We start from the raw sequence: 20897 nt of genomic DNA, 5'->3' as shown, positions 1-20897 counted from the left end.
AGAGTTGAACGACTGCGGCAGAGACCTATGGCCCACTGAACTTATATTTACTCTCTAGTCTTTTACAGAAAAAATTTGCCAGCTCCTAATATATATGACAGCTTGGCAAATAAGAAACGGCTTGGGATAAATATCTACTGAAATTATGAATTACTGAAAGTGCACTTATGGCCCTACAGTCAGCCTGAGAAGGCACTAAAAAGAGGGAAAAAAATTAGAAAATAGCTAAAAAATCAGAGTTACACAGGCATTATTTGACCTCATAAGTAATATTACCATAGCAAGGAACAGTCCAGAAACATGACTCAAAGCTTTAATAAATACTTGAAATGGGCTGAAGCAACCCCCTCCAAACCCTCAAAAAATCTAAGAACACTTCATGATCTTATTTAGATGCTGGAAAAAATGTTAAAGAAGACATGAGCCTACTGTCTGATGACAGTGGTATACTATCATATAACTGAGATGAATCTTAGGTGGTTTTTACATTCTCCACCAAAAAGGAATGTGTTGAAACCTAAAATGGAAAATCAAATATGATTAATAAAGAATCAAAGCTCAGGAATTAATAAGAGAACAATGAGTCACTGTAAATAAGTTCATGTATACATGACCAACGGATTACAATCTCAGGGTATTAAAAAGTAAATGTTATAACAGAATGATAGCTGATAACCTTGAAAGAGTTACAAATAACAGGAGAGAGGACATAGCACCTAAGAGGGGCAAATACTGTTTTATTTTTTTAAGGTAAAAGGATTCTAGAAAATGAAGATCAGTGATCTTGACATTATTCCCCAACAAAACTAGAACAGGTTACTAAACAGATGGTTTGTGAGCACTTAAATTTTTTTTTAAAAAAAACCTGCCATGGATTTGTTAAAAATAAGCCATGCCAAACCTTGTTTCCTTTTCTGACACGCTACTATATGAGTGAATCAAAGAAATGCATTAGCTGTATAATAGCTGGACCAAGAAAAATATAGAGAAAAGTCTCTCATGGCCAACTTGGGGTAAGTCCACTTGCTATTTGTGTAACTTTGGGGAAATTTCTTAATATCTGGGATAAGAGGCAAATTTCATGGGTCTCTGAAGTGTCTGCATGTTTTGTGAGCAAAGGCACTGGCAGTTTTTGTGCTGGACTGTCTTTCCACAAATGTTTGTATAGCAAATAGCCTTTGAAGACAGAAATAGTATCTCCCTATGGAACAAAAGAAAAGTTTACTTACAGCCCATTATAAAAGATCTGGGTTCCTAAACTTGGCATTCCTCATGAGTGATACAACTCACCAAGTGTGCAGCATGAATCTGAGCCACTCTACAGAACTCCTGTGGGACGGAGTGGGGCAGGGGGACAAGGAACCAAAACAAAAAACAAAAAACTCACACTGCTGACTGTACCAGAGGTAATAAAGCTCTGTCTCTGACCCCAAAGTTGTGTGTCTTCCACAAGCATCTATAAAGCACTGGCTGGCTAATTTGTTAACCTGCAAATAGAATAAAATTTCATATCCTCCACAACTCAGCTTTCCCATTTGTAAAATGGGAAAATAACAGTACCTCCTTATAGAAGTATCATGAAGATTAAATGAATTAATGCATACAAACTGATTAGAGAATGCTTATTGAAACTAACTGCTCAAAGAATGCTAGCCATTATTATGATTAATTTCAAATGTATATAGGTGGGTAAATAATCACATCCAAAGGATCAATGACAAGTGAAAGACTCCACGTTCACTAACTTTAGTAAAGGTTCCATTCTTAACCCTGTTCTGCTCAATATTTTTATAATAATTGAATAGAGCTATAAAATGTATTAATCAAGATTATGAATGACACAATTACTAACAAATATAATAGAATCAGGAATTTTTTTTTAGAGCCTGACATGTTGAATAACTGAACTATAAAAGAAGAATTTAAAGGGTGTCTGGGTGGCTCAGTCCGTTGAGCGTCCAACTCTTGATTTCCACTCAGGTCATGATTCTAGGGTCATAGAATCGAGCCCCGCATCAGGCTCCGTGTGCAGCCTGCTTAAGATTCTCTCTCTCTCTCTCTCGCTCGCTCGCTCTCTCTCTCTCCCCCACCCCCCGCCCTTCTCCCCTACTTGTGCTCTTCCTCTCTCCAAAAGAAAGAAAGAAAGAAAGAAACAAAGAAACAAAGAAAGAAACAAAGAAACAAAGAAAGAAACAAAGAAACAAAGAATTTAAAAGACATATAAATCCTATTTTTAAAATAAACTCTTCAAATTGTATATTCATGCAACTTATCTAAAATTAATTAAAAATTTAGTAACAATGTAACATGACTAAAAAAAAATGAATCGCTATTAGATTGGAGGAAAAAAATGGAGACAAATTTTCAATGTGTTCTATGTTGGTCAGGCAACACTCTTGGTTTGGTATTTAGCTCTGGGTACATTTTAAAGGAAAACTTTGGCAAACAGAAGCATACCCAGAGGAGAGTTATCAGAACTGTGAGGAATGAAATACATCCAAATATTATATAAGGTATAACAGAAGAAACTTGACTTCTTTAGCCTAAGAAAGGAAAGATTTATTAGAAACGAAAACTTTCAGACATCTACAAAGTTATCAACGTGAAATACTCTGTGTAAATCCAAAGGGTAGAGCTGGAAACAATGGCTAACTGATCACAATTCAACGTAAGGAAAAACTTTTTAACAATTAAAGTTTTTCAAATCTTGGATGTAAAGATAACAAACTTTTCATTCGTGGAAGTTTTTGAAAGCCACTTGCCAGGTTTATGGCCTTGGGGACTACCTCCTTCACATTCAGATGTCTTTTCACTGCTCACTTCTTGTCTGAAAAAAAGCCACTGCACAGGAAGCTACTCCAGGCTTCTTGTCTATTTTCACTCCTGTCTTTCACTCCCTGGTTTCTGTTCCATTTCAGCCCAGCTAGCCCCTTCAAACTGACAATTTGTTCTTAGCACCCAACCTGCCTCTCTGATTTACCTCTTTGATTGTTCCCTTTCCATACACTACAGTCCATTGGCAATTTGACAGAGGCTCCTGGAGAGTAAACCCTAGCCCCGTCTCCCATCTGACTTGGAAGGGAGAATGGAAAATGAATTTCATGATCTGAAAGGATCTTTTTATTTCTAGGATTCTTAGATTCTTCTTACTTCTTTTGCCATTTGCAGAAATTGGTGGATGATCAGTAACTGAGGAATAAACAAGTGAATGAATAAATGACAAAACATTATGAAACAACTGATGACAAACTTCTTTCTTCTTTAAGAACTAGCTACCTGAATGGATCTTAGATCTTCCAATCAAACAGATGACAAGGAGTGAAAAGACATGACCAGTGAACTCCTGTGGAAACAAGGAAAGCAAGTTTGAAAGCAAGAGAGACTGGGGGTGGGAGCAGGAATGAGGGAAGAGAACTATGGTAAAGACCCCAAAATTAATTTTTAGAAATGACCTCCCAGTGAAGTCTCTTACTTATAAGCCATGCCAACTTATAAGGCAAAATAAAATCTGAGGCTATATAAAAATGTAATTAAAAAAATAAATAAAAATATATTTGAATGAAAAATGAGAGAATTCTAAACTCAGAAAAAATTATGACAGGAACAAGCAACTGCATTATTGCAAAGGCAAACAAGATACACCACAACAATATAAATGAATCTCATATGCATTATTCATATGATATAATGGTCTATACCAATGATACCTTGGTCTATATGCAAGACCAAGGTATTATATGTGCATATATGCATTATGCATACAATTAAAGTGAAAGAAGCCTAACTCAAAGGCTACACACTGTATGATTCTATTTATAAGATAGACTTGAATGTGGTATATGTATACAATGTAATATTATTCAGCCATAGGAGAGGAGGGTATCTTGCCACTTGTGACAGCATGGGTGGACCCTGAGCACATTATGCTAAGTGAGATAAGTCAAAGACAAGTACTGATTCTTACATACAATCTGAAAAAGTCACACTTATAAAACACCAACTAAAATGGTGGTTACTCTGGGATGGGGTGTTAGGGATTAAGATTAATGTCACTTAAGGGTACAAACTTGCAACTTGCTTATAAACAAGTCATAGAGATCTAATGTATATGGGATATAGACAGCAATGTGGCACTACAGCTATGTAATGTGATAAATGTCACTACAATGGCAATCATGTTATGATATATAAACATATCAAAGTAACACACTAGACACCATAAATTTATACAGTGTAAAATTTGCCTTAAAAAAAAAAAGCAGACTTGAGAGAACAAAACTATAGGGACAGAAAACAGATCAATGGTTACCAGGGCCTGGAAGATGAGGAAAAAAGGGTGACAAAAAACCATATGGAAAAATTTTGTAACATGATTTTGTTAAAATATACAGAACTTTACACTAAAAAGGGGTTAATTTTGCCATACGTAAATTATCTTTAACTAAAAATAGAAACTAAAGAGCTTAAAATAATTTTATAAAGATAATTAAAATAGTGTGTCATTAATAAGACACAATAAAAGGAGAAAAAATTACCAGAATCATTTCTACAGTATGATAACCAATATCTTATTATTTTTTAAAATTTTATTTCATTAATTTGAGAAAGAGAGAGAGAGAGAGAGAGCACACGAGTGGGGGAAGGGCAGAGAGAGAGAAGGAGAGAGAGAATCCCGAGCAGGCTCTGCACTATCAGCACAGAACCCAATGCGGGGCTCAAACCCACCAACAATGAGATCGTGACCTGAGCCGAAATCAAGAGTTGGACATTCAGCCAACTGAGCCATGCAGGTGTCCCACCAATAATTTATTTTTACAGTGAAATGTCAAATGTATAGCCAAATAGGTTTTTAAAAACAATCAAATACATTTTTACTTCCAATGAAGAGTTCACATGTAAAAGTAAAATTATTCATCCACATTCCATCTCTTAAATATACTCTCATAAGAAACATAATCCTAGAAATAAGAAAATAAACATTAAATATTTTTGTTAGTTATGTATTCATAGCTTGTTACCATATATTCTCTTTCATTGTACATCTGCACTTAAAATTTGATCTTATATAGTCAGAAAAACAAGTTGTCTCTCAAAATAAAAACAAAACTTGTAACAACAATGTTCCTTTTAATACAGAAATATGAGTAAGCATGTACTTAGTCATATTTTAGAATCTGGCACTGTTGCAGCCTAGTGGAAACAACATATTTTCACGATACAATCAGAAGGATACCAAAGAGAATAGATTTGTAAAATCAAATACCAATAGACATAACAAATGACATTGCCTTTCTTCTGTTTGTGGAACGGTAGGAGCAACAGACATGTAGGGCGTGGGATAGTTTGACATTCTTAAAAATTACAAAACAGCAAAGAATTAGAACTTCACTTAAAAGCATACTTTTCCAGAAAGAAAGAAATATTACAAATTGATCAAAATTATAGATTTAAAATTATGGTATATGGGACAACACAAAGTCAAGCTGTCCAATGAATTATATTTTTAGTTACAGGAATATGCATTCTCAGTAACATATGACAAGGTAGAATTGAAATGGGAACGTCTGCAAGCTTACATCACAGCTAAAACCTACCACAATTTATAATCCTTTACATTCAGAGAAGAACGCTTTGTTGCTGTTCTCCTTGTTCGTCTGCATAAAGACAAACCTTGATCGCCACAAGAAAAGCAGCCAGAATAAAGAAAGGGACCACACTTTGCATTGGATGGCACACTCCACGGGGTGTGTATAGTTGATATGATGTATGTGCTGCACAACTGGGGGATGGGGCAGCAAAGCAATAGAGGAATGATCTAGATGAGGCTCTAAAAACTTTTTAGCAGTGCCCAGGAGAAGAAGAAAGACGCCTCAAGAGATTTGGGGCAAAACTTCCTATGTGGCACACTGTATAAAACCGTGTCACTCCCTTTAAGCCAAACTACAGCAAAGACATGTAGTATTCCTACAGCTGGGAGTTGTGTTTCCTTTAATGCCGCACAATGCATAGGCTGGACCATGTGGCAGCCCGACATTTTATGTGGGTTCTAAAAATGTATGTCTGTGTGTGTGAAGTCCATCAAAAAGGGGAGCTCTAATTTTAAAAGACAAAGTTTATCAAACAGCTTATCCAACTCCACATCTTATTTCTGGACTGGTGACACTTCGAGCTAAATATATGAATGAGCACAGGACCAGACAAAATTGTGAAGAAATTAATATTGGGGAAAGTTAATGACGCACCTCAGGGGAGAGAACGCCAGGTGGTTATTTATTCTTCTTAACCCAAACATGATCACCCTCACATGCACTCTGCCTTCTCTGCTGTGTGAGCTTTCTGGTTAAACAAGAGGAGGCTCCATTCCCAACGGAGATGGGGGGAAGCAGTGTGAAAATGCCCAATGCGCTACAATAGTAGAAAAAAATTACTCTTAAATTTTAACTGAGCCCCCCTGAGCTTCATAAGCAAAGTTACGTGTGGTAATTGTTGTTAGTTTTAATTAGTTTTAATTGTTTTTATTTTAGGAAGTGGTCGTTTTCTTCCATTCATTCTTATGTGTGTGTTTATGGTAGTAAAGACAAAACATGTTCATGGCTTCAAATTTGATTCTACATATTTCAAAAAAGATTTGAGTTGAAAGTAACCTAAAAACTAATTCATGCTCCTTTTCATTTTGGAGGAACTAACCCACCCACCATCACACAACAGTTACAGACAGACCAAGTACCAGAATGCAGGTCTCCTGGCACTTACCATGGAACTCTGCATAGTAAAGCAAGCAGCTATTTTACTAGCTGTGGTAATAATTATACTTTCCAGAAGGATCTATCTTCATTCGCATTCTAAAATGCATTATTACTAAAGAAGTACTTTAATACAAAATGTCCTTCTCAAGACAAGGAAAGGATTGGAACTTGGAGTAGCCAAATGGCAGCATGGAGGGCACTGGGTGTCTAAGGAGCAGGAGAAGAGGAGGAGAAGTTAGTAATTTTTTTTAAAGGGGAAACTGGGGTAATCATGTAACAAAAGCCCACTTTGCCTAGCTTCACAGTTTTCCGAGGGCTACATATTCACTGATGGCATAATAAAATATCAGAATGATGTAGAAAGGTTTCATAATTCAGTCTGGAGGAAGGAAGAGAGAAAAAGAAAAATGAGAAGAGGCAAAGAGGACCTCCTCCTTTAACATCAATAGAAAAGATGATAAATGCCTTTCTCTATTCTCAAGGTATTTCAAATAAAATTGCTGAACGAGTTACTGCATATTCCAAACATGGACATAATATGTGGGAAGGAGATCTATAGAGCATTAGGTTTGGAAGAAAAAAATCAATGGGGATTATGGAGTATACTTGTGAGGAGCATTGGAGGCTGAATGGAAGTATTGACTATAGTGATACAGTACACCTGAAACTACTACTATACTGTATGTTAACTAAGTGGAATTTAAATAAAAACTTAAAAAGCAGAAGAATCTGTGAATCTGTATGATGTTTTATGGAGAGCTGTATCACTTATTCATACCTTAGTTATAGATGTCCAAAAGCAATTCGGGCAAGCTCAAAAGTGAGATTTTAACTTTGGAGAGATGGACCTTCCAAAACTCATAAGTACTCAATCTGCTCTAAGTGTAGATACTGAAAGAATGAGGCAAAAGAGAAGTTGTAAACTTATGGTGTGTGTGCCAACACAGAGAGGAAAGCCATCTAAATCTAAAGGTTTTCAGAAGAGACCTTGGCTTAACCCATTTCCTCCTATTCTTCCCCACAGACAATCTCAGAAATACTTGGTATGCCAATGTTGTGTCCATAACGTAGCCATTAGAAATACCTATAGACATTATTTATATTATTCATATTAAGATATGATTATGAAATATATGATGAAACGTCATTTGGACTGTCCTAAGTATTATCACATGGAAGCACTCAACTATTGAGCATTTGTTGTTGACCAGAAAGAAAAACATCCATTCACACGTTTCGAAAGCTAAGTATACTATTGTTTCTCAGATCAGAATAAAATAGAGATAGAAAATATTGAACTTGAAGTGTATCCACCTGAGAGGGGAGCCATGTCTTGGTCAATACAGTAGTGAACATGGTTTACCAAATGTGACATGGTATAAAATAAGTGAAAAGGAAAAAGGAAGGTGAAAAGTAATTGCAGCTACACAAAAAGTGAGTTAATGATATAGACAGAAGTAATTTCTTGGCCCTCTGACAACTCATCCATTCTTTCATTCAATATTTAGTTTTATAGCTGCTACCCAGTGCCAAGCACTGTTCTACACATTGGATTAGAACGGTGAACGCACAAAATCCTTGGCTCCCTGCAATACACTTTCTCTTCAGGAAAACGTGATAAATAAACAACTTTTTAAAATGTCAGCTGATGATGGTGCTGTGGGGAAAATTAATGTTGGGTAAAGGTGACAACGCATGACCAATGAGTATTTGTTATTTTATATATGACAGTCAGAGAAGGCTTCTCTAAAAAGGGTATGTTTGAGCAGAGACATGAAATTCATGAAGATATCTGAGTGTAGAGCATTTCAGACAGAGAACACAGAAAAAAATCTGTGGTGGGAATCAGCTTATCCTGTTTTGAGAAATATCAAGGAAGCCAGTATGTCTAGAGTTGACTGAATAAGAGGAAAATGTTAGGAAAGAATGTCAGATAGGTAACAGGGGTCAAATAACATGGACTTATGTAAGGTCTTTGTCTTTTATTCTCAGGGACATAAGCTATTGGACGGTTTATAGAAAAGAGTGACATAATCACATATTTTTAAAAGATCACTCTGCTGTGTGGAGAACGGACTGTGTTGCCTAGAGAGAGAAGAAGGGAGATAAATAAATAGCTACTGCCAACAACTCAGGTAGGAGATGATGGTCTACCTGATCAGATTGGTACCAGTGATGGTACTAACTAGATGTATAAAACGAGCTTGGGGGATGAGGGGAGGCACTTACCTAAACTAAAGGCAGACTCAGAAAGGGGCGGGGGGGGGGGGGGGAACGACAAAAAAGGAAGTGAAGAGTTAGCTACAGGCATACAGATATAGATCAACTAAATCCTGGAACATAACTTTGGGTGAAGTAATGGTGAGGAATAGTCCTTAAAGATGTTGGGGATCTTTTTTTTTTTAAATGAGATGATTTTATGACAGTCTACATATGCTAAGATGTTAAGCTATTTGGATTAGTGTACTATAAGTTTCTCCTCGCTATCTGCCAGTGAGAAATTTTATAAATGCTTTCTCCGAAATATGTCTACCGCTGATTTTTTTTCTTACCCCCTAAAATTCACTTTAAGAAAGTTTGTTTTTTCTTAAATTGAGATAAAGTTGTAAAATGATGGCTGTAGCTGTGTATGTCTACCAAAATGATACAAAACTAAAATAATACAAAAAACTTTGACAGAAAATGCCATTATAAAAGTTAAGAAAGAAATGAATACCAGAAAAACTTTACACTATTTCTAGTAGTATGCTTTATTTGAGGAACTCAAAGTAAATTTCCTTAACTTCCTTTAAAAAAAAAAAGTGTAACATTCTCATGGCATAAATCTTTTAGGCTTATGTTAGATAGATCTTTAAAAAGAAACACTAAAAACTTAAATAAATTTTAAATCAACATTATCCTCCACATAGTATATTTTAAGCCTTCCAAGATAGAAATCAAGAGAAATTAAGCAACATTAATAAACTAAAACTGCTGAGAGCTTTTAAACCCCTGGGGATTCATTTGCTTCACAGCCATATACTTTTACAACATTTAAATTTTATTTGCCTTTGCTAATAAAAATAATTTGCCATAGAGACAGGAATGAAGACATATTTATCAATATAATGGGAAGGTATATTCTAGAAGTCCTTGGTGGATTGAAGGAAGAGGGAGGTATACAACTGAATGGGAAACAGACTTATATTGGTAGAGTATAGGTCCAAGAACACATATTTCAAATATCAAGGAATTTAAAAGGCTAAACCTGGCCCTTCATAGATAATTTACAGAGAAAATGCATTTTAAATAAAATTGTAGATAAAATTATATAAGCAAGTGTAATTTAGAATTTCAGTTGTTCATAGAAAGCAAGTTGACAGGTGAAGAAATACAGTAAGAAGTAAGCAAAGTTAACAATTACAAAATGAAAAAGTATTAGGGTTCAAAGTGAAACAGGGGTGATACCATTATAGGTCATTTTTGAGCCATGATACTCTTAATTTAGCTGCCTGGCAAAAACCTGTATAGATAAACACAAATTCCTAGTCACTCCAATTACAAAGTTAACATTATTCTCCTAAGAATTAGGCCAATTCTTAACAATGCCGCATTTGAGAAAACCCCGAACTGCTGAAGCATCTATTTAGAGAAAAAACAGTTTTAGTAAATACTGAAAATAAGTCACCACATATATATAGGTTTACTTTTCATTTTAATATGAATAGTGTTGGAACATTATGAATCTAAATCTTCTTTAAGGACCTCCCCCCAGTATCTCAATGTTCTAACACTAACCTCTTAATTAGTCACAATATTTCTTTATATTTCACCAACGTTATTCCCTTTTTTGTTTTGTCTAGAAATTTGGGGGTGGGGGATGGATCAATACACTGAGCAGAGCAAAAGAATATATACAAAAATACATCAGAGGTAATGACAAGACAAAAGTAAATCAGCAAGTGGAAGTAAATGCCCATTTATTTTAATACATAAGAATACCTACAAGGAAAGAATATTCTACAGGAAAAAAATATTCTACCATATGAGTATTTATGTAATTCAATAGTAATGAATTTTCACATAAACAATGTGGGACTTAAAAAAAAAGTAATGGTACTTTTAGACAACTCCCCAAACTATACTTAGTTAGGGCGCTGAAAAACACAGTAATGGGGTCCACCTGGAAGTTCTGAAAAACAAATGAGGATGCTAAATTTCTGGAACAACTCCATAGAAAAATCAATGAAAATGACTCAAGCCACATGGGGGAAAAAAACAAGACCTAAGAACTTAAAGTACTTTATACAGACTATGGAGGTTATAGGACTGGAAACCAAGTGTATTAAGAAATACACAGTTGGATCTAGGAAAATATTTATGTCGTCTAAAGAAAAAATAGAACTAAACTATGGCACATAACATTTTAATTAGGCACTAGATTATCTGTGGATCGTAAATACTGGAGTATGTTTAAGGCAAGTTGTAAGCACCTGTATTGCTTTTGCAGACCCTTAAGAAAATAAGCAGTTATCATTTTGGGTTGGGTCTGATCAAGTTTGTTAGAACTCCACGAATTAGGGGGTACATAAGTAAGGTTACTTTGAAAAGTCTATGTAAACCTTAAGCTCTCACTGGGCCTAATTTAAGAAACAGGCTTTCTTTATTTAAAGGGCAGTGTGAATCTGGGCACTGGTTAGAACATTTTGGATCCATTCATTTATCACTAAGAGTACTTCCATCTACCACAAAGTTAAAGGGGGAAAAAAAAAAAAAAAACAGTGTGAGTGTGCCAAGAATTAGTATTCAGTAATTGCAATGAAATTGTTATTATTTCTGAATTCAGTGGTGGCTTGCAATTTTGTCTAGCAACAATGATGTCAAGAGAACTTCTCAGTGACATTCTCTTACAAGTCAATGGCTTCTTTCTGATTTAATTTAGAGAGGTAGAAAATACGTGACCACTTCCATCATTCAGTTTTCTATCAGTATTACAACTAATAGCTGATCTAACATGAGACTATCAACACAGAAATAGACAAGGGTGATGAGGCACAGCCAGCTATAAATCCTTAAAAATATCACAAATAATATGCCCTTTATGTAATTGAGTTCTGTATCCCTCACATTTTCTCTTGAAATAAAAATGTCTGGTAAATTTGTCTGGCTATGTTCATTATACTGTTATGTGCCCTATGAGTCTCAGTCAAACCATGAAGATATTTTCACATATTTAAATATACTTTCATAAAGTATAATTCTAATAGCTCTACAAAGAGAATTGGTTTGTGTTTTTAAATTTTTGCTTGTACAAAAGGAACAGAACTTCTCATTACAAGTTATCTGTAAATTTAATGTTCACCTTTTTTCCTATTTTTACAGTGTGCCACATACAACAATTTCCCCCTATTTAGGTTTCTAGAATATTACAAGGATTTATTTTATTTTATTTGTAAAAGCAAAACCACTGTACTATCACCAGTGCAAATAAATAAAACTTCAATGACAGTTTACTTAGATACAACCATTAATAAATCTAGTCATGTCATAATGTGATTAAAGGTCTCTTTCCACTCCAGAGTATGAACTCTATGAAAACAATATTCAATTCTAAAATGTCCATCACTCTAAATCTCAAAATGTAAGTTGAGGAATTTTGAAAAACAGTTAAGAATAGTTCATAATTGTTATTTGTATATAATTTCTTTTAATTATTCTATATCCACTGTAGTGCAATTGTAACATTTTAGTTATCTGTATATAAAAAGAAAGCATGTACTGCACTCCTTAAATTGAATTATAAAGAAAATACTCTTAAAAATTCTTGCATTCTTGTACTGAAACGTGAACTTTTGGATGATCTTTTAAAATGGAGTGTCCTCCCTCACTTACCTACAGTGATGTATCATCAGGTTTCCAGTCTCCTCTTTAAAAGTTAGTAACTCAATCACAATTAAACACTTATTCCACTCAGTTTTGGGTAACAATGAAATAGTGGGGTTCTTAAGGAAGTACTGAATTGAACAAGGACTGAACCTGGGTCTCCTTAAGTAACAAAACTGGGAGGATGGGAGAGGGGAAGGAAAGAAGGAAAGAAAAAATGACTTTTAAAAAGCTTCTAAACTAAAATGAAATCTTAGGACCCTAATGATCATCATATACATAACTTTATACCCACTTTATTAATGGTATACACAAATAAATCCAAACTGTAAATTAACAGTATTAAACAAACACTACATTTTAAAATTCCAGTACACCGAGAATATACTTATCCATAACTCATAGTGACAGAAAAGATAAACAGGCCCCTTGACAACATAAAACATTTCCCAAGGTACCGCACGATGCAAGACTGAAGAGGAGAATATCTAAAAGCTCATCTTGGCTTCAGTGTTGACCTGTGACATAGACTTGCTATTAAACACACCCCTCCTGTCTCCGCGGCTGCCTAACCAAACTATTTGAGTTAGGAGAGCATGCAAAGAGGTGCCTTCCAGGCAAACTTTTGTTTTCTAAAAGTTAATCTCTCCAAATACTTCCAGTTGGAAAACGTCCACTTCAGCTACTTGCCACCAGGGCGTCACTTTCTCCCCTCGGCTTACCTGCTACTACTTAATTATTCTTCCAAATAGACTCTGGGCATGTTGCGGAGGTAGCTCTTTAAGCACTTCTGAATCCATGATGACTATATATGTACACATCTTACACACTCCCACAGGTCTCTCACACCCTTTTTCCCTCCGGCCAGTTCTCAGCACTCACCCAGGCCACGTCCGGAATGCCAGCCCACCTGGGAGCAAACAGTACTCGAGGAATAATCCTCAAGACCAAGAAACTGACTGGACTGCAACATGTGGTGAGAGAAAATGGGGGGGGGGGGGGAATAAGCATTACAGATAGCAGCTGTCCATTAAGTGGTTTAAATCTGTTGGTTAAAAAGCCGAATAAACAAATACACAGATGGGGTCTCGTTCCTTGGGGATTCCGGAGTCTGAGGAGCCAGTGTCCAGTTCGGCCTCCCTGGAGTCGTCCCTATGCAAAACTTGCACCGGTTGCGCTCTCAAAAGCCCCAGGCTCGCACGTGTCTTTACCCTCTGGTCCCTCCTAATCGGTGTCACCCCACGCGCCAGGTGCCCTGAGAGACTTACCTAAGAGATCTCAGAGTCTGAGGATAGTAGGGCAACTTCTCCTCCCTGCTCTAGACGGGCCCAAACGCCCTCAACAAGCGAGGGTCCACAACGACGCTCGCCCAGAGGTCGGGGTGTCGGGGCGCGTCCTGGCCTGCAGGGCGGGGAGACGCGCGCGGGAGGCACGCGGGCGGCGCGCCCGGCTACCCAGTGGGTCCTGCCGTGCAGCCGCCGCCGCACGTGAGCCGCGGCGAGCGCGAAGGGCCGTCGGGACACGAGCTCTGCCCGGGTTAAAGCCAACCCCCAGCTACCGACTGCCCTCCGCTCGCCAGGGGCCTCCACCGACTTACAGGTAAAAACCAAGCGAGAAGCCCTCCCTTTCTCCGCAAGGTGCCCGCGCCCCTCCCACATTCCCTCCCTAAAGAACCGGGAGGCGCGAGTTCACCCTAAACCTACGCCCAGAGCGAGGAGACCTTTCCAAAGCAGAGTAAAAGTAAGACTAGGACAGATCCCGGGTGAAGCGGGTCGTGCTGTGGACAGGGGAAAGAGCGTGATGGGGGCAGCAGTCAAGATGCACCATTATCCCGAAGCATCACTAGGGGCCAGGAGTTTCTTTACTGGAGAAACAGTTGTGTCCCCTCTCCGCCTCTAGTTCCCAGAAAAGTACTTCTTAAATGAACGCTGAAGCGCCTAACTTAGAGACGGACGAGCAGCATGCACTTGCCCAATTGAGTAAATAAAGGTCAGCAGTTGGATCAATAGTGTGCTTCCAACCGCCAGATGTTTTTACTGTTGTTTCTCCTCCCAGGGGGAAGGGGGGAAGGGAGGGGAAGGAAGAGACAACAAACAATAAAAATAAAAGAGTAAACAAACACACATCTGGTGTTTCGACACACATTTTCCTCCAGCCGCGGTCTCTCTGGACGAGGAAAAATTTTGCATATTCAAAACTAAAAATTAAACGTGAGCCAAAGGCAATCTCCCCTCTGTCGATTCTCCCTTCCCCCATCACAATGCAAAATGAAAAGGAACAACAAGTGGTGATGTTAGGTCCGGAAGGCGACCCCGACGCGGAGCCAAAATTTGACACATGTCACACCCGCCCCGCCGCACCAAGCGCAGCGGCTGGGGCTAAACTTTGCAGCCGCCGCCGCCGCCGCCGCCGCCGCCGCCGCCGCCGGAGGAGCGCGCAGTAGAGTAAAGTCGCAGCCCGGCCCGGCGTGGAGGTGGCTGGGACGGGGTGGGGTGCGGAGGTGCAGCGCGCCAGAGTGAGGGCGAAGAAACTTACCGCGACCTGGGACGCCTGGGCAGCGTCCCGGGAGGTGGCACCCGCGGCGCCGAGGCAGAAGCCCCCAAACAACACACCCACGAGCGAGTCCCGGCAGCTGCTGCCACGAGTGGGGGGCGCGCCCTGGGGGGGGCCGGAGGAAGCCGCAGCCAGCAGACGCGGCCGCCGCATAAATAACCGGGACGGGCGCTCGCGGGCGGGCTGCGGGTGGCGCGGGGCTCGAGCCGGGGCGCAGCGGCCGCCGCGGAGCTGCACGCGCCGGCGTGTCTCGCGCTTTCTCGGAGGCTCGCGCTGTCTCGCGCTGCCGCTCCCCCCACCCGGATCTGTGTGTGTGTCTGTATGTGTGTCTATGTGTGTGAGTGTGCGCTGGCGGGCGCGCGCACCCGGGCGCGCGCGCGTGTTGTTGGCAATGCAAACTGTACACACACTGCGCGCGGAGCCGCCTCTCCTCGGAGGGGCGGGGTGGGGGAAGGGACGCCTCGGAGGATTCTGAAGTACTGCCGGGCCACTTGTTTGTTTTGTTTCACTTTGCGTTGTTATTGTTGGTTGTTGTTGGTCCCCAAAGTGGTTTGGAACCAGCCGGTTAGAATGCCTGTCGCCCCCATCTACCTATCTCCCCCGGTCCCCCAACTTCTTTAGAGGAGGGGGAAACGCGGAGCAGAATATTGTTCAGCTTTGCAGTGGAGCCTCCTGGCTGACGTCAGGTCCACCTGCTATGTAAACAACTCGCTGGAGAACTTGTTTGTTCTGCGCCAGATCTTCCCCCACCCCCACCCTTCTCCCCACCTCCTGCTCCGCCTCCTCCCGCTCGGCCCAGACGGCGCGTCGAGGAAGGGGGTGGGGAGGGAGGAGAGAACAAAACCGTATGCTGTATTGGCAAAGCCGAGTTGTGTCTGCTGCTTCTTGGCAGTCCCCAAAGTACGTCCTCTCAGCAGACGGAGCTGCTGGCAAATGAAACAGGGGATTCCACGTGAAGTGCAGAAAGCCTCGAAGGGATCCAAAGCCCTCGGTGGCAGGGAGTTAAAAGTGCATGGTAGTGAGACAGGGAGACCCAAGCGTGCGTTAAAATGCTGATTGGCCTTTCTTTTCACGGTGTGCGCCTCCGCGGCCTGGGCTGGAGAGAGGCCGAGTGTCTTTCTCACTCTTCATTGTTGTCGTGGCTCCTGTCTCACTTGGGCCCAGGAGTTCTTGGGCTTCCTCGTGGTGGCTCCGTCTGGGTCACCGGCGTGGGGCTGGGCGGCGGGCCGGCCGGGGCGGAGCTTGAAAGGAAGGGGCCGCCGACCTGGGACTTTTAGGGTTTGAGGCTTTCGAGACGGGCCCTATCAGTGACTGAGGGTTGCCAAAGTACCCGGAATGAAAGGAAAGAAGAAACTGCCACAGCCCGCTCCGCGCGCACTTCAAAGCCAAGGCGCCGGCGCGGGGGATGCGCGGGCCCAGCCTCCACAGCACCCGGGTCCCAGCTCCCGTCCGTAGAGCACGACCCAGCTGGCCCACGCGGGACCAAGGGGATGACGAGGGAGAGACCGAGGGAGGACCAGACAGGCCTGGATGGGACGCGGGACCCGACTGGGGGATTCCTCCGTGTAGTCTCTTCCCCAAGCCCGCTCCCGGCAGGCGGTTCCTCCCCTCCGTCTCCCGCCAGTCGCTCCGCTGCCCGCTGGCTGCGCGACCCTCCACCCGCCGCCTTCTCGGCGAGCTGCTGCCTGAGCCCCGCCGCTCAGCTGACAATCAGTGGCAAAGCGTGGCGTTCCGAAAGGCGCTGAAACTTTCTTCCAAATAGCTGCAGCCGAGAGGCCATTGCGAATTAGAGCCTGGCCCCCGGCTTCTTCCCGGCCAACTTTAACATCTCCGGTGGCAGAAAGGGGGGAGGGTGGCTGGGGAGACGGGCGAGCAGCACTAAACTTCTGCCTTTGAGTCTTTCTTTTCCTCAAAGAGCAGCGCGCCCTTTCTCTAAAGGGCAGACGCGAGCTCACACACACACACTTGGCACCAACTCTTCCCTTCAGAACCCGCAGTTCTCCCGGGGAGGAAGCAGCCCTGGCACCCACATCTGTAAACACACCGTCAGCTTTTCTAGTGAAACCAATTAAGTCAATAAGCCAAGGGGCTGGTCGTGGGAAGACGGCCCCTGCCAGGAGCACGAGGAACGAGGTAGAGTTGAGCTTTGAATTGCGGTGCTTTCTGCGAGCTTTTAAACTCCAGGTAGTCCTTAAGTGCTCTGCTTATGAATTGTGTTCTCACTCTTTTTAAAACTGTCTTTTTCGAAATGCAGGCTGAATAGTGGACAAATAACCCAGATCTTTTTTCTTTTTTCTTTTTTTTTTTTTCTTCCCCAAGATGGGAGCAGGGAAAGAAGGAGAGAGCATTCTTTAAAATTAGGAAACGCCAGACCCAAATGGCCCTACCTCGCCCTTCTGAAAGATTGGGGATAATTTCATGTTAAGTAATCTGCGTCTGTGCTTCATTGGCAAACCTACATAAAAAGCGGATTCTATGAATTAACCTGAAACTATTTTGCAAAAGACAAGGAGCAAACGGTGTCGAAATCCTTGGAGAGCTGAGGATGTCTTTCCACAAGATTTGTGAAAAAAGGTAACAGAATAGTCAAGAGGTCTACAGAGTCCCACTTTCCCCCTTTCTTCTTCCTCCCCCGCAGACACCGACTCGATTTACTTCTCTGTCCAGGGGTCTGGAGGAAGTGAGTGGGAAAGGTTTATTAGAGAGGAGTCCGGGCCACTTGGAAGAGAAGTTCAAGTTCCCAACGAGGAGAAAGAGGGTTACGCTCCAAAGACTTGGAGAAGAGCGGGTTTAGTTAGCCTTTCTCTTTCCTGTACACAAAGACACGTTTTGGTGAAATTCGCCGCCTCTGACGTTTCTCTCCTGTGAATACAAATAGCCAGGAGCCAAGGGGTGCAAAAGGATATCTCAGTCCGAGGAGCACTTCTTTCTAAGTGGGCTGTGTCCCCTAGACACTCGTCTTTCTAAGCGGGGCTGAGCCCGCAGCCCCCGGATGCCCCCGCTTAACTTCGCCCCATTCTGTCCTCGCCTGCTGCCATTCCCCGGGCCACCAACCCTTCCCGCAGGGAAGGCGCCCAGGGAGTTGAGAAAGCAGGTCCTGCCAAGAGCCGCTGCCCCGGGCGGACCCCTAGCCCGCAGCCAATGGGCTGGGCCCGGGTTCGAGAGGTGAAAGTTCAGGCCCAGGGCTAGCGGCTCGCTGCCCCTCTGCGCTCGCCTCTCTCCCAGCCCCCGCCCCCGGCCACAGTGCAGACACAGCCCGGCTACCAGGGGCTGCCACGGTGGCACGTAGTTTGTTGATGGGTGGTCATAAAATATATTTATTTGCAATTCCTTTAACTCGCCCACCACCCCCGCCCCAGCATGGCCCGGAACACTGCGGGCTTTGTTCGCCTAGCTGCTGCTGGAGCCGGCCAGGGTTTAGCGCTCTGTGCTAACAGACTCCAAAAAAAGTTGAAGTGTAATAATAGGAAAACCGGGTTTCCGCAGCCGAGGAAAACGCTGAAAGGGCAAACAGCGAACGAATAGTTTTCTTTTGCACAAGTCACTGGTCAGCCCACTGGATCGTGGCAGCCTTGCAACGAAACACTGCCTAACAGAGAAAAGGGGAAAGCCAAATCCTGTCCCTGTAGTCGCCGCGCAGGGTCGCAGCCACAGCTCAAGCCTCCTTTGCAGCACGTGGGGCTGCAAAAGTCATTTAGAAAGGTTCCAGGGGAAAGTTACACGGGGCTACCGGGTACCTGGGGAGTTTCACCAACTGGACCTCGAAGTCTCTCACGAAAATTTATTTGATTGCAAGTTCCTTTTACGATGAAACCGCAAATCAACAAATTCCAAGCCCCTGCTCTGGGACGGTCGAGGCGAAAGATAAATTCGTTTGAGATGGTCTCTGCGAGCGCATCTTGCGCGAAATAACCCACCTCAACTGAAACTAACCAAGGCCAGGATGAAGGAAAGCAACGTACGCGAGTGACACGTATCAGAAATGTCGGTTTCATGCTTCCCGGAGCGGACTGCTTCAATTTGTAGCCATTTGTTACAAAATAGAATTATTCATACACGTAGGGCTACTTTCTCCCAAACTTTCAGTTAAACAACAATTACAGGTTTGTTTTGGTTTTGTGTTTTCTTCAGAGCCATTTCACTGGGGTCAATTGTGACTGATACTTAAATTTGACTGACTTGAAAGATGGCTGGGAGAAAGGGTAAGGGGCAGGTTGTTATTAAATTATATTTTTCTTGCTAGAGATACCGTCTTCAAAGTTGTACTACTCACTTCAAATAGCTTGTGACAAAAGTCTTCAAATGCAAGGTGAAATATGTTCCCTTTTCCACCTAAGAACGGGCACCTATCAGGTTCCTACTTTTCCCCGTCCTCTACAGTTTTTCTGAAGATGAGCAAATAAACAGACTCCCCTTAGACATTCCGCTATCACCACTCTCCTCCCTGACACATTTTAGGAAAGAGAGAAAATTCTAGTTTCACGGAAGTCAAATCAAGGGTAATCTATGTTACAAAGTCAAATTGAATGTTGGTGGAGTTACACCACCATCTGTCGTTAAGCTTCGGGACTACAAAATTTGGGGCCTATAATAAATCTTAATGAGCTTTCCCAACTTTTTGTTTGTTTGTTTGAAATCACAAACTATACTTTTCGTTTGTATTTTTATAACATGTACCCTAAATTTGCCTGAGTCCTAAAGCAACACATAGGCGTTCATGAATTCATGCTGCTACCCAGCTTCTCCAGTCATCTCATCGTCAGAAAAAAATAAATACCCCACTTCTGCCAGCTTCCAGATAAAGCCTTTAGAAATCAACAGTGGGACTGCAGACTTCCATTACCCCTCCCCTTCCCTTGCTTCTAGCAGGCTACTGATAGAAAGAGCCTCTGCTATAAGGGCCACCCATGTCCTGGAGCCAATAATAGACTTCTAATTCTCTCATGAATTTAACCCCATCCTTTGTTAGTATATCTAATCTTGAAACCCATAAACACAGCATATCTCTGCTAAGAGGTCGGCTGTGTCTTTAAAAATTGCTTGAAAGACAGTTAATGTCAGGTTCCAGTTCTGGTTGATATCACTGCAGAGACAAAGATCAATTGCTCTGGCATAAGATCATGCCAAGGAAGGCTTTATCCAAATGAATATAGAAAAAAAGACAACTACTGGATAAAGAATTCTAATGCTCACCCAAAAGCCTCCATCAAGCAATGAGAACTCCATTTTTTTTTTCACACAACACTGTGGTGGCACAGTATATATACATTAGACCTATTTTTTTTTAATGATCTCAAAATATCTCGCCCCTCTCTGTGTTAGAGACTTGACTACCAAATTTCTATTTTCCAGAAAATAATTACTTTTTTAAAAATGTAACAGCTTGCTTATGTTGGTATGCATTCCCTGGAAATAGTAATATTAAGTAGAATCATACTAAATTATCTACATTTGAGCAACTTTGACCACACAAATCACAATTTCACATGATTCAAATTCATAGGAACTAGATTTTTCTGAGAAGTGGTCTATCACTGTAAGAATAAGTATAGCTAAATTGTTAAATCCCTGATGTTTACTTCCTGACACATTGACTTAAATATGTTGAATTGCTTGGTGCAAGAGCCCTTTGCTTGATGATGTTTCTACTATTACATTAGTTTTAGAGTTTGTATGTCTCTGGATAGCAATGAAATTTTGGAGCTGAAGGAAACTTCAGAATACTCTAGTCCAGTC

At 41.5% G+C, this 20897-nt stretch overlaps 1 protein-coding gene and 1 long non-coding RNA gene across 9 annotated transcripts in view; one reads left to right on the top strand and one right to left on the bottom strand.

The window, feature by feature from the left end:
• FOXP2 (forkhead box P2) overlaps positions 1–15842 on the bottom strand; it is a 565305-nt gene extending 549463 nt beyond the window's left edge. For 3 of the 8 annotated variants that reach the window (XM_019418068.2, XM_053897470.1, XM_053897471.1), the window contains exon 1: positions 15144–15840. The gene's annotated coding sequence lies outside the window, so the exon portion shown is untranslated. Of the gene's footprint in view, positions 1–13876; positions 14926–15143 lie in introns of those variants that run through there. The other 5 variants (XM_053897463.1, XM_053897465.1, XM_053897469.1 and 2 more) reach the window with 4 other exon arrangements.
• LOC128775565 (uncharacterized) overlaps positions 13471–20897 on the top strand; it is a 32037-nt gene continuing 24610 nt past the window's right edge. The window contains exon 1 of the long non-coding RNA XR_008420352.1: positions 13471–13584. This is a non-coding gene — a long non-coding RNA (uncharacterized LOC128775565). The remainder of the gene's footprint in view (positions 13585–20897) is intronic.

This window comes from Panthera pardus, unplaced genomic scaffold (assembly GCF_024362965.1).
Source record: "Panthera pardus isolate Hobbes unplaced genomic scaffold, ASM2436296v1 HiC_scaffold_8, whole genome shotgun sequence".
Taxonomy (NCBI): Eukaryota; Metazoa; Chordata; class Mammalia; order Carnivora; family Felidae; genus Panthera; species Panthera pardus.
This window is presented reverse-complemented; position numbering and strand designations above follow the sequence as displayed.